This window comes from Ursus americanus, chromosome X (genome assembly GCF_024610735.1).
Source record: "Ursus americanus isolate L20-20 chromosome X, mUrsAme1.1.p, whole genome shotgun sequence".
Taxonomy (NCBI): Eukaryota; Metazoa; Chordata; class Mammalia; order Carnivora; family Ursidae; genus Ursus; species Ursus americanus.
Window position 1 is genome coordinate 67,432,320 of NC_142164.1, and position 15,646 is coordinate 67,447,965.

At 52.1% G+C, this 15,646-nt stretch overlaps 1 protein-coding gene across 4 annotated transcripts in view; it reads right to left on the reverse strand.

Annotated features, from left to right (window-relative positions):
* STARD8 (StAR related lipid transfer domain containing 8) overlaps positions 1-15,646 on the reverse strand; it is a 77,578-nt gene that overhangs the window by 18,809 nt on the left and 43,123 nt on the right. Inside the window, exon 1 of one of the 4 annotated variants that reach the window (XM_045795451.2) lies at positions 13,953-14,213. The exons of 2 other annotated variants lie outside the window; for them this stretch is intronic. The gene's annotated coding sequence lies outside the window, so the exon portion shown is untranslated. Of the gene's footprint in view, positions 1-13,952; positions 14,214-15,646 lie in introns of those variants that run through there. One more of the 4 variants, XM_087860035.1, reaches the window with a different exon arrangement.

Sequence of the window (15,646 nt, forward strand, 5' to 3'; positions counted from 1 at the left end):
TGGTCACTCCGTGGGCTTTGAGAGAGCTGCCCAGACCCCACTTCTGCCTACTCTTTCCCAACCCAAAACCCAGCTCAGGCATAGGTACCAGGTAAGACTCAGGGCCCAGGACAAGCAATGGGTGGATGTCACAGAGGCCCAGATCAAAGGGTCCTTGTTACTGCCAAAACAGTAACCTCTCAGCTCAGACTGCACATTATAATTTGAGAGCTTTTAAAAATTCCAGTGCCTGGGGGCGCTTGGGTGGTTCAGTTGGTTAAGTATCTGCCTTCGGCTCAGGTCATGATCCCAGAGTCCTGGGATGGAGCCCCATGTCAGGCTCCCTGCTCAGCTCCCTGCTTCTCCCTTTGCCCCACCCCCTACTCATGCTCACATGCTCTTTCTCTCTCTCCCTCTCTGAAAGAAAGAAAGAAAGAAAGAAAGAAAGAAAGAAAGAAAGAAAGAAAGAAAGAAAGAAAGAAAGAAAGAGAAAGAAAGAAAGAAAGAAAGAAAGAAAGAAAGAAAGAAAGAAAGAAAGAAAGAAAGAAAGAAAGAAAGGAAGGAAGGAAGGAAGGAAATATTTTTAAAAATTCTGGTGCCTGGGCCCCAGTCATGACCAATTAAATTAGAATCTCTGGGAAAGTTTCCATCTGTTTTTGAGAGCTTTCCACATGATTCTAAAGTGTAGGCAAGATGGAGAACCGCTGCCGTGAACAAACATGGCCAGCTAAAAAGCCACAGCGTAGGTCTCTGAAAAGATTCCAGCCAGAGGCCAGACTCAGGCCCATTCGAATCACTGGTCCATGTTCTCTCCAGGCTCAAGTGAAGGAGCAAGAGAGCAATGAGCAGCAATACGAATGCATATGGTGGGACAGGGGAGGGCAATTCTGTGGGTGTTTGTGAAGGTAATCTATTCAGTTAACTGACCTACTCCAAAAGGAAGCTTTCAGCAAATGTGCTGATTTCCTTTGCCTTACTTTGCTTTCTATTTGGAAAGACATCTCCTTCATGGCCCTCACTGTAGGACAAGTGTCTCCCAAACAAGGTCTGGTATCAGCATGGTCTCTCCCACCTTTAGTGAGCACAGGAGGAAAAGCCAGCGTTCTGAGGCAGTAGAGAAAGACCTGGGATGCCACTGTCTTTGTGATGACCCAAGTTTCCAAGGTGGGCTTTGTAAGGCCAAGCTGGTATTCCAGAGTGGCAGAAGGGCCCCCCAACACTCCAGGCCCTGCTGCTATAGGGAAATGCTAAGTTCTGGCAAACAGCTTCTCAGCTCATTTCTCTTGGTAGATGCAAAGCCCGTTTTCTTTGCCCACCTTCACTCCTAGAGAGGGATCCTATTTAAGGAAGAGATGTTGGCTTTCTGGCAGGGGCCAGAAATCTATCTCTCTTGGCTCCAAGTGGTTATTAGCAGCTCCTTTCACCCTCCTGTAAGGATACATCTAAGGAGCCTAGACCACAAGAAGTGTGCCCACCCAGCCTTGAGCCTTGGATCCCTCAGGTGGGGCTTCATTCAACTTTGCAGAAATGCTACAACAGGTGACTGTCTGGCTATGCACCCCACACACCGAGGGACAGAGGGAGAGGAGCCCTCACAAGGGCTCATACTAACAGCTGTCATGAATTTTACGACTGCCAAGGCTTCCCCTCCTGACCTTGGACGGGACATTCAGGGGGGTCTGCGATACCCTGTCCTCTGGGAAATTGGGTACACTCCTCTCCCTGCTACTGCTGCTCTTAGCTGTAATTACAATTCTTACTAGATTCTTACAGGGGAGGAGGGCAAAGGGAAGAAAGACACAAGACCGAAATAGCTTTCATCCCACATTCCAAACCTCACAGCAGGGGTGCCACAGTAAGGGCTGCTGGATTTCAAGCAGCTAGCTTGGCAGTGCTAGCCACTGGCTGGCCTCTAGCTTGTTGGGTCACAGGCAGGACTTGGGGCCCCTGCTGCACCTGTTGGGACGCCAGTCTTGATCACAGCCAGGGCTACAGCTGGATGCCAAGCTCCGGGGCCCATATGAGCAACACTTTTGGAGTCTCCCTGTCAGAACTGAGGCACCACCAAGGCACACAGCCCAGGGAGGGACAGTACCATTTGACTGGATGGCGACATAGTGAAGCCACTGAATCTTCTTGCTGGCTAGTGGCAGGCTGACATGTGTGGCTCTCCATTCTGATACCCCTCTCTCCTTAACGCTCCATGTCCACACCAAAGCCACAGAGCCTCAGGGATTCTCAACCAGGGACAATGTTATGCCCCAGGGGACCTTTGGCAATGTTTAGAAACATTCTCAGTCATCGCAACTGGGGAGGGATGCTACTAGCACCTACTGAATAGAGGCCAGGACAATCCCCACAACAAAAGAAAGGCTGATTCCAGACCTGAAGTGTGGCACTGTGAGCTCAGCCTCCAGTTTAACTGGGGGCCTCAGGCACTTCCAGGTATCCCCACCCTTCCTTGAGGATGTCCTGAGGGATGAGGCAAAGACTGGATGCATGATTCAGTGGAGGTCCCTTGTCTGTGGACACCGACAGTCCTTTGCAGGAAGGGTCAGGTCAGCCAGGGACAGGTGGCAGTTTGAGTTTGGAGTTTTTATAAATATGGAAGTTACACAAGAAACCCCCAACTGCGCCCCTCTCCCCAAGAAGCTGAAGCCTGAGATCTGGTATGCAGCTTTAAGTGAGGGAGGCTCATGAGGGCCCTGTGGCTAAACCAGGCCTCTGGCCTCCCGGGGCTGCTTGAAAATTTGGGTCCAGAGTCCAGTCTGTGGTCTCCTAGGCTGGCACTTGATACAGCAGGGTTAAAGCAGGCAGCTGACATTCTTGCCCAGCCCAGGGCTTCCCTGTGACAGTGAAGGTCACCGCTGCCACCTGCTCTGCTACAGTCACTCCATTAGCTCTCTTGCCCTCAGGGAATCCTGCCCCCAACCCAGTCCCAAGTGCTCTGACAAGGTCATGGTTACAAGGAAGGACGGCTGTTTTCATCAGTCCTGCACTACTCCATCACCTCCAGTCGCCAGCCTGGAAGCAAGAGATGCCAGCCTAACTGGTCTGGGGCAGATGGTAGACCAGTGGTAACTGCTCTCCACCACGGTAGGGGTGGAAAGCTTATCGGACTGAAGGTCAGGAGAACTACATTCTAGCCTTAACTCTACTGGGAACTTGTTGGGTGACCTTGGGCAAGCCACCAACTCTGTCTGGGCCTCAGTTTTTCCATCTCCTAATGGCCACTCACCAAAATCTAGACCCAGAGAAGGGGTATGTGTGATTTGCGCTGGCTGGTTCCGTAGGAGGGAGCTGTCCTCCTCCTGCACATTCTCCTCTGGGACACTCCAGTGAGGGTGTTCAGTGGGGACCAAGACAAAACCCATCTTCCCCTCCCGATCTGGCTCTCCTGCTCTCCTGCCTTCCAAGGCACCCGAACACCCAGGCTTAAACCACTAGTCATCCTGTTCTGTCCTCTCTCGACTCATGTATTTAGTCACCAAGTTCTACCGACTTTTCCACCAAGTGGTCACGGTTTCCCACGCCCAGCCATGCTCTAGGTTGGCATGCCTGGATTACTTAAGCCCTCCAAGTTCCCGGCCTCTAGTCTCTCCTTTCAACAGGTGTCCTGCCAGCTTCTTCTTATAAGAGCCCAGCTCTGACCTGGCCGCTCTCCTAGTCTGCAGCCTAGCAGGCTCCCCACTGCCCACAGCCCAGGGCAGACGCCGACTGCTTTCCATGTGGCACTTGAGGCCTTCTACACCCTAGACCCAGCCTGACTTGAAGCTGCAAACTCCCATTATCTATCAAGATGGAGGTCAAATGCCCCATGAAGTCTTCCTCCCCTGATATCTCCCTAATCCCCTGCCACTCAACGGCTCATTTAAATTAAATGACCCCTTACATATTTCCATTACCTTCTCAGCAGCACATGAGACTGTCTCCCCCACTCAACCAGAGTCTCACAGCATAGGGTCCTATTTGTCTCAGTATCCCCACTGCAGTGTGGTAAGGGCTACAGAATGTTCTGGCAACACCTAGACAGGAAGTCCTGCTTTCCAGCGAAACACTGTGCGGGCCTCTGACTCCACCCATTCCTCTGGCATCACTATAGCAAAGACACAGAACTGAGGAGACGTACCTGCAACTCAGCCAACTACATGACCAGCAAAACACCTTTGCGCCAGGCAGAAACCACCAAGGCCTAGAGGTGTAAAAAGGAAAAATAATCTCTGCCTGAGGGTGAAGGCATTCTGGCCTCAAGGAAGCCTCAGCTCTTCTATCCCGAGCTCCTGCGAGGGCCTCCAAGCCGACATGAGAAGGGACATGCGCCATCTCCTGCTTCCTCTCTTGGCCTGTGAAGTCTTGGCACTCGCCCATTTTGACCCGGTGCCACCACTTCTACATCCCACCCCCCTTGCCTACTTCCTTTTCCTTTTGCTGAGGCCAAATTTAAACTCCCGGGCAGGAAATGCCTTAAAGGAACCTGGCCCCACCCTGAGATCCCGAAAAAAAATCATCTCTGACAGAAAATGGGCCTGAGAGAAGCAGCCTCTTCACAGGGTCTATTCCCCCCTATGGAAGCCAGTGGTGACAAGCCTCCCCTGAGCCCTGCAGCCAAAGGGAGGGCTGTGATTCTGGGCAGAAAGGGGAGGGCCAGGGCCTTGGCTTTGTGGGCAGGGGGTGGCAACGTGCACGCTCAGGCCATGTGGGGTGAAAGGAAGGAGAATCCAAATTGGTGACCAAACAGCTGTGTGATATCTAGAAACAGAGGTTTTGGGGTGCAGTGGGAAGACTAACAGGCTAGCAATCTGAGAATGTGGCTTTTAGTCTGGGCTCTGCTACTTCTTAGCTGTGGTTGTGCTCCTTATTGATAACAATACTTATGATACTGAATACAATTATGAGTAATAATTAAGATAAAACACTAATATTTACTGAGTACTTACTATGTGCCAGGCCCTGAGCTAAGAACTTTACACAGATCAGATTGGGCAAGACTTAATTCTCTGTGCTTCGGTGTCCTTATCTGTAAAATAGCGATATGATTTAGCACTGACAACAGGAGGTTTTTGCAAGTATAAAATGAGATAACAACAATAACAACCAAAGGGTTCTGAGTCAGTGTTGTGTCCCAGGCATAAGTACTTTTTATATGGTTTCTATCACTGAATCTTGACAACAACCCTATGGGGGGTAAGTGCTATGAAATTTCTATTTGACAGACAGAAAACTAAGGCCCAGAGATATTGAGTAACTTGCCCCAAATCAGCCGCTAGGAAGTGGCGGGTCAAGATGCAAATCCAGGCAGTGTGGATTCAGAATCCTCCAAGTCCACCAGGTAGAATTCTTTTCATCAAATAGGAGAAGTCACTTTGGCCATAGACACAATAAACATACACCAGGAGTTTTGCAGCATGAACACTTAGCCTGAAGTAACTTCCCATCAGTAGAGAAAACACTTGACCATCCCACATCTCATTTGGTCCCCATGGCAGCCCTGTTCAAAGCAGACCTATTGCACAAATGGGGAAACTAAGGTTACAGAAGTTCAAGTGGCTTCCACTGGACTACAGATGGGGGCCAGGAGCCTGCCTAAATGCCCATAGCCGTCCTGTTGATCGGTTCCCATATGGTCTCCCTAGGCTCTGCCCTCCAAATCCACTCCTATTTGGTGCCAGGCCCCATGCTAAGCACCAAGGTCTAAAACTGAACAAAAGCCAAATTCTCCTGGAGCACCTGGCCAGAGGAGCTACCAGGCCCATACTCCCCAGGGAGGCAGAAGCTAAGATGGGGCTGTCCTCCGAAGCACTCCCTGGCCCCCGTTTGGAGGCAAGATCACAGAGAATGTGCTCGAAAGCAATGGAGCTGACAGCTGGTACAGCCTATAGGAAGGAAGTTTGTAGCCCCCCAAGGGCCCTGAGGTGGGAACATTGTGGGGAGGGCTAGAGCTTCTGGACAAAAGCTTACCCCTCCAGCCCAATACCAGCATGGGCCACACCAGCTGGAGGGGTCACGAAAGTTAATCCAGCCAGCCTCCTGCCTGCCCCTCACCACCCACACCTTTTAAATAACGAAAGCTGATTGTCAGGAGAGCTCGTTATAATGTCTCTTCTTCCCTGATGCCACCCAGCTCCCTATTCTCCACCCCTCGTGCTGGAAGGTGCTCATTAGGCAGGCCTGCCGCCGTCAGAACCACCTCCCCAGCTTCCTCCTGCACACCGTCCCCCAACAGTGCAGCTCTGCTTTAGAGCCTCGATCCCCAGCCCTTTGATATTTCTCTCCTCTCCACTTGTCCTCCTTGGTGGGGAGGGGGCAGGCAAGGACCTAGGGATTGTCTGCCCAGGAGTGACTGATCACTGGTGGGTAAAATAAGCAGTCAGGGGCAGAAGGGAGACCCAAGCCCAAGCTCAGGCCGCCTGGCCGGGCACCCAAGAAAGGGAGAAGGAGAGGCGTGGCACCATTGTTAAGGGTGTGGGCGATGGACTCAGCCTGCCTGGGTCCTGATCCCAGTTACATCATTCCCCAGCCATGTGACCTTGAGTACGTTCTTCTTTGAGCCTCTCCCTGCCTATTTCTTCATATGTAAAATGTGGATGAGGATAGCCGTACCTACCTTACAGAATCACCATGGGAGCTAAATAAGTTCAAATGTGTCAAGAATTTAGAAGAGTTCACTATTATCATTGTCATTATCATGGTCATGGTCATAAATGCCACAAGGATCCCTCCATACAGGTGGGTGTGGCCAAGGAATGCTTTTCTGGAGGAAGTGGAATCTGAAGGACAGAGGGCCCGACCTAAGGCCTAGGGGGCAGCATGTTTGAGCACCGCACAGGCCCGGGTCAGTGAAAAACAGCAACAAGACAAGGTGGCAGAAAGTACCACTAAACAACAATAATTGTGAGAATTCTGTTCATATTGGACTTGCTACTCAACAACCCCATGAGGTAGGTACATACAGCTCCATTTTACAGCTGACAAAATGGAGGCTCACAGAGGTTAAGTAATCTGCCTAAAGTCTACCCAGTGTTGTTCATCCCAGAGCCCCTGCTCCCGCACCATGACACTTTCCTGCCCCAAGCTCCATGTATATGATTCAGCATGCCTTTTGCTTCATCTCCATTCTGGCCCCTTTCCCACATGTCCCTTTTAGTTTTTCCCATTTAGAAAGCCCTGCCTAGGTGGGGACTGCTCTGGCCAGACGTCTGGGGCCAAGCACTTCCCAAACTGCCTGCTCGTAGCCCCAGCCTGGCTTGACCTTGGCCTGGAGCAGAAAAGCTGGCTGCAAGTGTGTGTCTCACACCTCAGACAGGCCAGCCTTGGGCCAGCCCAGATAAAGGACAGGAAATCCTTGGTCACCTCCCCTGGAGGTTGCTCCCTCTACCATGGGAACAGAGTTGCAGCCTGGGCAGAGGTTCCTCTGTGGTGAGGAAGCTGCCGAGTCAGCCCTAGCTGCCTTGGCTGCCGGGTGTGGTTTGGGGGAAATAGGGAGGGCTGAGCATCAGGAGACCTGGGCTCCAAATCCTCTCTCCTCGGAGACCAGGCCCTTGCCCCATCTGGGCCCCAGGTGGGCATCAGCAAGGATCACACTGCTTATCCTCCCAGGCTACTCTGAAAACAGAACAGAATCGTGGAAGTGAAAGTGCCTTGGAAATGGAAAGAAATAGGAAGACTCATCGTGGTCATCATCGTCAACTGCAGAGGAGGAATGGCTGAGTTGGTGTTTCTCCCTGTCTGATTCATCCTTCTAGGCCCCACTGTGGGCATGGCTCATACTCATTTCCGGCTTTGATGCTCCTCAAAATATCCCCTTCCCCCCACCTCCACCAGCTCAAGGGAAGAAAGCAAGTGGCAGGAAAACAGGATATACTGGCAGCCCCCACAGGGTATACTGCAGTCAACTCATCAAAAGGGAGCACCTCCTCTCATCAGACTTGCCCTCTGCTATGAGGGCACCAAGAAGAAGGCCCTAGACTCCAAGGGCTCCCCAGTCATGAGAGCTGGCCGGACCAGACCAACAAACATATCAGAGAGCTGTATGAGGTGTTTGGACCCAGGACTCTGGGGGTTCAGAAGGCACCTGCTGGAGTCACCAGAAAAATAACAGAGAAATCTTGTAGAAAAGTTCAGGCTAGAAATAAACAGAGGGGATTGAGGGACTTCCAGAGCCCCATTCCGCATTCCCAGGGCCCCAAACAGTAGCATGTGCAGAAGACAGTAACGAGGCTGCAAAGGGGACTGGTCTCAGGTCCCCTGAGAAGTACTTGGAGGAACTGAGGCTGTTTGGCCTAGGGAAGAGGCAGAGGTACTTGGGTTCCATCCTCAGACCTCTGCAAGTCAGAGAGAACAGACACTGGCTAGGTGGTCCCAGGGGGCAGAGCTGGGACCCAGGGCTGTAGAAGCCACAGGGATATGGCATTCAGTTCAACATAAGCAAATGCTTTTGGACGGTCCATGAATGAAAGCAACTGCTTTGAAACATTGTGCTCTCAGGTACTGAAGGTGGTGCTGCACAAATACCTGGTGGGAAGACCTGGGTTCACAAGGAGAGTGGGACCGAGTGTCCTCTAAAGGCCCTTCTCCCCGGAGCTCAGTCTGCTCCCTACCTGTGCGGTATTGTGGGAGAAAGCATAAAGGTGACTGACTGGGGCTGGCTAAGCCCTTGGCCGCTTCCCACAGAGACCTGGGATCCCAGGAGCACCTTGGGCTGCTACTATCCAGGGAGAGCAGGTCACTCATTAACTTGTGGCTGAATGGGTCAGAGGGTGGCCACTCGGGACACACACAAACATGGGGAGGGGGCTGGAGAGCAAACTGCACAAAAGCCCATGCTCAAGGAAAACCTAAGCTGTGGCAGTTCAAGGCCTGGTCAGCCCAAACTGACCAGTCAACTGGCGAAATTTAGTGACCAGGCCTGGCAGAACTTAAAGCCAACTGACCTTTGTCTTGTGGACAAGCAAAAGGTTTGGCTGGGAATGCATAATCTTACAGCTGCAACGGAACCTGAGAGACCACTGAGTGCATGCCACCTGCCCTGCCAGTTTTTAAATGGTGGAAACTGAGGCCCAGAGAAAGCAAATGTCATTCAGGTAGATAGCTACAGAGAGGCACAACCAGAAGCCAGGCTTGCGGACTCTATAGTAGGCCCACATGGTTCCCGAAATGCTGGTTCTTTCTCTTCTCACTGAAATTTCAGAAAACTGCTTGGGGTTCAGAGCTTTCTGAATGGGACCTGGGCTGACCCTTCCCAATTCCCACTGCTTGTCAAGATACAGGCTCTCAGAGGAAGGTCTCTTCCTCCACCACAGAGGCCTCAGCCTTACAGCAGCAGCAGCAGTGAGGCTGACAGCTCATGTCCCTGCCTAGCAAGGAGGAGGGCCCCACAGCTGTACTGAAAACAGACACACAAACAGCCCCAATAACGGCAGATCCTTTGGGGGGGGGGTATTTCTCGCTCTTTCAAATTGATCTTAGGGGGTCAAGTGCTCCTGGAAACACCCCCAGCCCCTTCTGACTCTGATGCCTAAAGATCCCCCTAACCCCACTGCCCATCCGAATCGCTATCAACTTAACTCCCTCACCCTCTCGATAACCACCCAGATGAATGTGTGTCTCTCAGCAACGTGAATAACAACTTCTGTTTGCCCAAACGAAGACAGAGGGGCAGACGTTTAATTGGCCCCAGAAGTTCCTGTGAAGGAATGTTTGTTAGTGTCCCCTTGGGGGAGGTGAGGGTTAAGATGGGATCCCCTTAAGGCCTGGGGTGGACAGGGAATTAGTTAATGGCCATCCCCCAGAGGTGACTTTTCAAGGTGGTTATTATGTGGCTCAATCATTAACCAAGCAGTGGCAGGACCCCAGGCTTGTTGGAAAGGAGCCACTCCTTTCCCAAGGACAGCCCAAGAGCAGGAGGCCGCAGCCAGGGAGAACGCTCATGGGGTCTCGCCACACCTCTCACAGACTGCTCTGGAGCAGTGGGAAGAGAGGCCTGGACAGGGAAGCTCTCCCTCAGCTCCACATGGGGGTGGAGGAGGGCTGGCCCGGATGTGGAGGAAGTCAGCACACCCTTACTGAGGCGGAGGGAAAGGGGAGACAGTGAGGGTTTTTATCATGAATGAGAGAGGAAGCTCCAAGCTGGGCCTTGGTGATTAGATGACAAGCTGGGAAAGACGCTCATCCTGAACGCATCCTGTTTTGCTCCAAAGTGGCCTCAGGGGCCAGGGGAGGGGCCAGGAGGAGAGGAGCCTCCCAGGAATTCTCCCAGGCCTGCTGACCTCAAGCTCCTGGGTGGCCCTGGAACTGGGGAGGCAAGTGGGAGAGTTTACCCCATTTAATGCTAGAAGAGCAAGGCACAAAGTTTCCACAAGAAGATTCCACAAGTCGGCCTCCGGAGCTGCAGTCCCGGAGACTGTGGCTAGCGCTGTAAAATGAGGGGCTAGGGCTCCCTAATTTCTCCAGCTCTGACTTTGCCTGGGCCTCTCTTCAGAGCTTCAGCTCAAATGTCACTGCCTCACCCCTGTCAGTCACCTTCCCTTCAGTCAAAAGCAAGGGTTCCCTAGTCAGGCCTCCCCGGGCAAGGGCAAAACAGCCCCCTCGACCACTGGAAATACGAACACTGTCAGGATATCTGATGATATTAAGGGGCCGTTCTAGATGTGCTAATGGTACAGTAGCTATTTTTTTAGGAATCCTTATCTTTAAGAGATATATATTGAACTACTTATAGATAAGTTGATAAGATGTCTGGGATTTGTTTCAAAATAACAAGAAGGAAGGTGAAGTTAAGATGGAGCTGTTAATAGGCAGGATTATAGCCATGGGCTGATGGCTGTTGAAGTCGGCTGATGAGCACACGGAGCCTGATTACACTCATTGTCTCTTTTATATTATATTGATATATATTCAATATATTGTATTGAAAGTCTTCATAACGATTTCTTTTAAAAAGTCCTCACTGAGGTAAAGACTAAGTAGGCCTTGAATTATTTATGCCACTAACCCCCAAACTACATGGCAGATGCCCTGAGGGTGGGGGTTACACTCTCTGTCCTCCGCAAGACCTAGCCAAGCCTGAGCTTAATGACCAAAAATTTGTACAGTACTTGGTAGTTTACAAGGCACTTAGCCATGGATCCCCTTGTTTAAGCCAGTGAAGTGGAAACAGTGGGGAGAAATCAAGAGCCGAGAGTCCAAGAGGTCACAAGTGGAGCAGTGCGGCCTCTATTTAAACCTCCCGTATGTCCAGCTCCCAGTCTCCTGCGCTTTGCCCCACACCACCCTGGATTCCTGAGAAACTCAACGCCCAGTTACCTGTACCAGAGCCCTAAGGGTTGGGGTAAAAGGGACAGCAATCGGCTACATGTTGAGTTCCCAAAGTGGAGCATTGGGCAAGAGGAGACTCAACACACAAACACAGCATTTCAGACCTGTGACAGACTGATTCGAGGACTAGTCCCCCCTCCTCACATACACACAAACCAAGACCGCGGCTCACAGATGAAAAGAGCCTTAGGAACACTTGACACCAGCAAATGCGTGCCCAGGCCTGTGCTCAACTACTTTGTTTAGGGTTGCAGGTTGGGGGAGCTCCCACTTCCCATCCTAGAGCCCTTGTATTTTTGAGATCATTTATCTCTATTTTATCTGATAATAGCCTCCCAAGGGCCCAGGGCCAAGGCACTTGATCTTACCCAAACTTGAAGCCCAAGGAAAAATTTCTATTTTATCCCAGCCAGAGGCAATTCCTTCTTCCAGCCAAAGACCCTTTACCCCACCTTCTCCAAAAAGGTAAGGGCACAGTCTGCTTTCATTAAGCCTGCCATCCCCTGAACCTGAACTTTCTGTGGCTGGACCAGAGAACTCCAAGAGTGTCCTAGCAGAAAAGCACCAGCAGCTGCAACAGCATCCAGATTAGAGACTCCATCCTCTCCTCCCTTTGGAACCTTCTCGCTTTTGTGTTGCTGCTGGTATCCCTGTAGCTGGCTCCAGGGGTCCTCCTGCTCCCTCTCCAATCCCTAGCCCTGAGGGCAGAATTTTAAAACTTCAAGAAGGCAGAGAGGGTCAAAGTTCAGACCCCTTTGTGCCACTTTCTTTGCTCCTGTGCTCAAAGTCGGGAGGTGTGCTTTAATAAGAAAGGCCCTTCCATCCACCCTGCACAACTCATGCCCCACTCCCCAGCCCACACAAGATACACAGCCCCTTTATGCACCTTCTGCCCCTGTTCTTGCTCTAAACACCTCCAGCTATCTCTCAACTCTGTCTCCTCTCCCGATGGGGGAGGGGAGCTGCAGATGCTCAGGGAAGTTAACATACTTCTCTAAGAGTTGCTTAAGAGGTGGACAGAAGGCCAGCGAAGAAGGGAAACGGAATTCTGTCCATGTAGTGTTTTCTAGCCCTAATGACAGAGGTCCAAGGAGCAAAAATTCCAAACCCCAAATCCAGAACGAAATTGGACAGAGGTCAAATCCCGGAAGTGAGGACCAATCCCGGAAGGTCCAGCGATACGGTAGCTGTAGCTTTAGGGTCAAAGAACCCCCAACACCATCATTCCCATCACACTCTTACCCACTTGCTCCATCAACCATTCATAAACCACCGGCAGCCATCCCTCTTTCTCTATGCCCTTGGGCTGTCTGCCTCCCCATTCCCAGATAGAAATTGTCTTCCTTTTATTCCAGGCAGATGGAAGTGAGGGGAAAATTCAGAGCAGTAAGAAAAGACGGTGGGTGGAGACAGCAACCCTTAGAGTGGGGGAGGGAACAGGTCCCACAGTAGGAGTCAGGGTTTGAAAATAGCCCTGGGTGTGATTCATCACCCTCTCCTCCTAGGTGGGCAGACCTCGGGGCTCCAAGGGGGACAGAGACAAGCCAGGCTTCTCCAGCCCAACCTCTGGGGTCCCAGGCTCTGAGTTGGCCCCGCTCCTCCCCACCTTCAGACTGGCTGCTGTCCTGCTCACCTTCCCACCACTGCTAGTTTTCCAGCTGGCCTGGCTGCATAATCACCGCAAAGTTTTCCATCTGCATAGCTCCTGTCGCCCCAAGCATCTCAAAGGCAACCTTTCACCTACCAGTGAGGAGCCTGGAACCGTGGGACAAGTCAAAATGTCATGGAAAAGACTGGCCCTTTAGATACCAAAAGCCAGCCCTCCACCTGAAGCTGAGTGCAGCTCAAAGTGCTGGAGTGCAGTTGAAAACACTGGCCCATAGAAGCAGCATGACACACCTAAGGTCACATGAATTAGTGGTTGAACCCCAGTTTCCTGAGTCCTAATTCAGTGCTCCACTTTAAAGAGTCTTGGGAGAAGAGAAATGGAGAGAACCCCAGACTACCTAATTTGGAAATCCCAAAAACTTCCACTAGAAGGAAGCCTTTCCTCAGAGCTTCTGTAATCCAAACCCATTTGGGACTTCATGGGGAAACTGAGCCGTGAAGGATGCGACTTATCCAAAGGTTTTCACTTGATCCCCACAGCTTCTTTAGTACCAGGAAAGTCCAGAGCTCTTCTCAGAAGGGAGGACAATGGCCAAAGGGAAAGCCCATAGGGCCCGACCGGGGATTCCTGGAAATGCCCTCAAAAGCAGAGGAAGGAAAAGGGTAGGCGAGGTGACAGAGAGCCCGAAGGGCTGCCACCCCTGCCCAGTTCCAGTCCCCCTCCAAAGCCCCAGAGCTACGGCTCCAGACTGCGGCCAGGCCCGGGATAACGGGCGGAAAGGCTTCTTCTGCCACCCGACTCGCGGAGCTTCCCTCGGGAGAAGCGCTGCCAGCGGGCTCAGGGGCTCCCCGAACTTCGGCGACTCCTACCCCAAATCCCCGGGGGCGAAGGTGGTTCGGCGGCTTCCTCCGCGTCTCCGTCCGGCGTGCGCTGCCCTGCCGAACCGCTAAGAGCCGGGGCTGGCCAGAGCGCGCCGGAGACTAGGCCGAGCGAGGGGGCCCGGGAGGCCCCGTTGGTCCGGATTTTTGCCTGACGTCGCCCTAACTCCTACCTGGAGGCCGCGTCCACCACTTGGGGTTCGAGACCCTGACACAGCGGCCAGTGGGCAGGAGGTGACTGCAGGAAGAACGGCTCCCGTCCGGGGCACGCGCGGAGCCTGGGGTGGGCCGGGGGTAAGGGTGCCAGCCAGAGAGCAGCTGCCGCGGCTGCTTAGCTGTTGTCAACCCGAGGCCACTTTCGGCGCAGGTGGGGAGGGGACAACGGCGAGTTGGGCGGCCGGGATGCCCCGCCCACCTACGGGACCCTCGACCAATGAGGGCGCAGTCCGGCCCACCGGACTCCGCAGAAAGTCGCCCAAATTGTGGTGGGCGGGGCTCTGCCTTCTAGCTCCTCCAATATCCGCGCGGCTGCCTCTTCCTCAGGTCACACCGCTGGTGGGGAGGGGGTAGGCGGGGAGAAGTCTCCTCCAGAGCTAGCGACGGAGGGTGAAGGAGCGAGCAGCTGACCAGGCGCACAGACTATTTATTGGGCTCTGAATGTGCCTGGCATCATATGGGGGATTTAAATACATGTGCCATGTGCACGTGAAGGTTCAGTGGTTTGCTGTGAATAATTTATGGGGAGTTCAGGAGACAACTTCAGTGAGATCTCTGATTAGTACGGACAACCAAGAGAGAATCTTGGACACTAAATATTTGAGCAGGAAGTTGCCATTCCCACCTTGCTCAGGCCCCAGCATTCTGCAACTTCCCCACTACCCCCAGCTCTCTGCCTTAAGTCCAAACTCTACCTCCGTGGAGAAATGCATGGACAACTTGGGGCATATACATTAATCATGACAGGCGAGGGCTCCTAAGAGTGTGACATCAGAAAGCTGGTTTAAATTCAATAAGAAACAGAGTGTTAAGATTTGATTTCTCTCTTGCCTTTCCTCACAAGGGTCCAATACAAGTTCGCTACCATGACTTCATTGTTGAATTGAGGACTCCTGTTAGCCAGGACTGGGAGTACTCCAGATGACATGCCATCCAACCGCCATCCTCCACATTTACAGATAGAGAAACTGAGACGAGATGACTCACTCAAGCTAACCCACCAGATCCATGGCAGGGATAATACCTGCACATGGGTTGTTTTCTCCATATGTAACAGATGGGAGAAATGAAGCTGAAGTTTCTGGAAAGCAGGGGCCACATCCATCTAATTTGTTTGCTAGAGTACCCAACACAGGCGAGAGCAAAACTTCGTGTTTATTAGGACAACCTTGTTAAGGTCACCCAGGCAATGGCAAAGACAGACATAGCCCCGGGTGTCCCCCTCCTGTCTGGTCTTCAGACAAATTGGAATTCTCCCACCTTCGTTCCCTGCTGGGCCTGATGAGAATCAGAGGAGAAATGATGAAGCAAGGCTACCCCCAGGGTGCACCCCTTCTTTCCTCTCAATGGCAAGACAGGAGCTGGCACTTTGTTCAAGATGAGCCATGTCCCTGTGGGTCTTGGAAGTAGATGAGACCTGTATTCCAGAGCTCACTTCTAGAAACAAAATCCTACCCAGAGTCAGGAACCCCCTGTAATGGGTGGGAAGGTAGACGACCTCCTTCCTGAGGCTGGGCCGTTATATTTGCAAGCATCCCTAAGGTCCTGAGTTGGGGCCAAATTTATCTTGCTTCTGGAAAATGCTAAAAGGGTATAAAAGTGTGGGTCCTGAACAAACTGAGGGCTTCAGAGGGGAGGGGACTGGGGGACT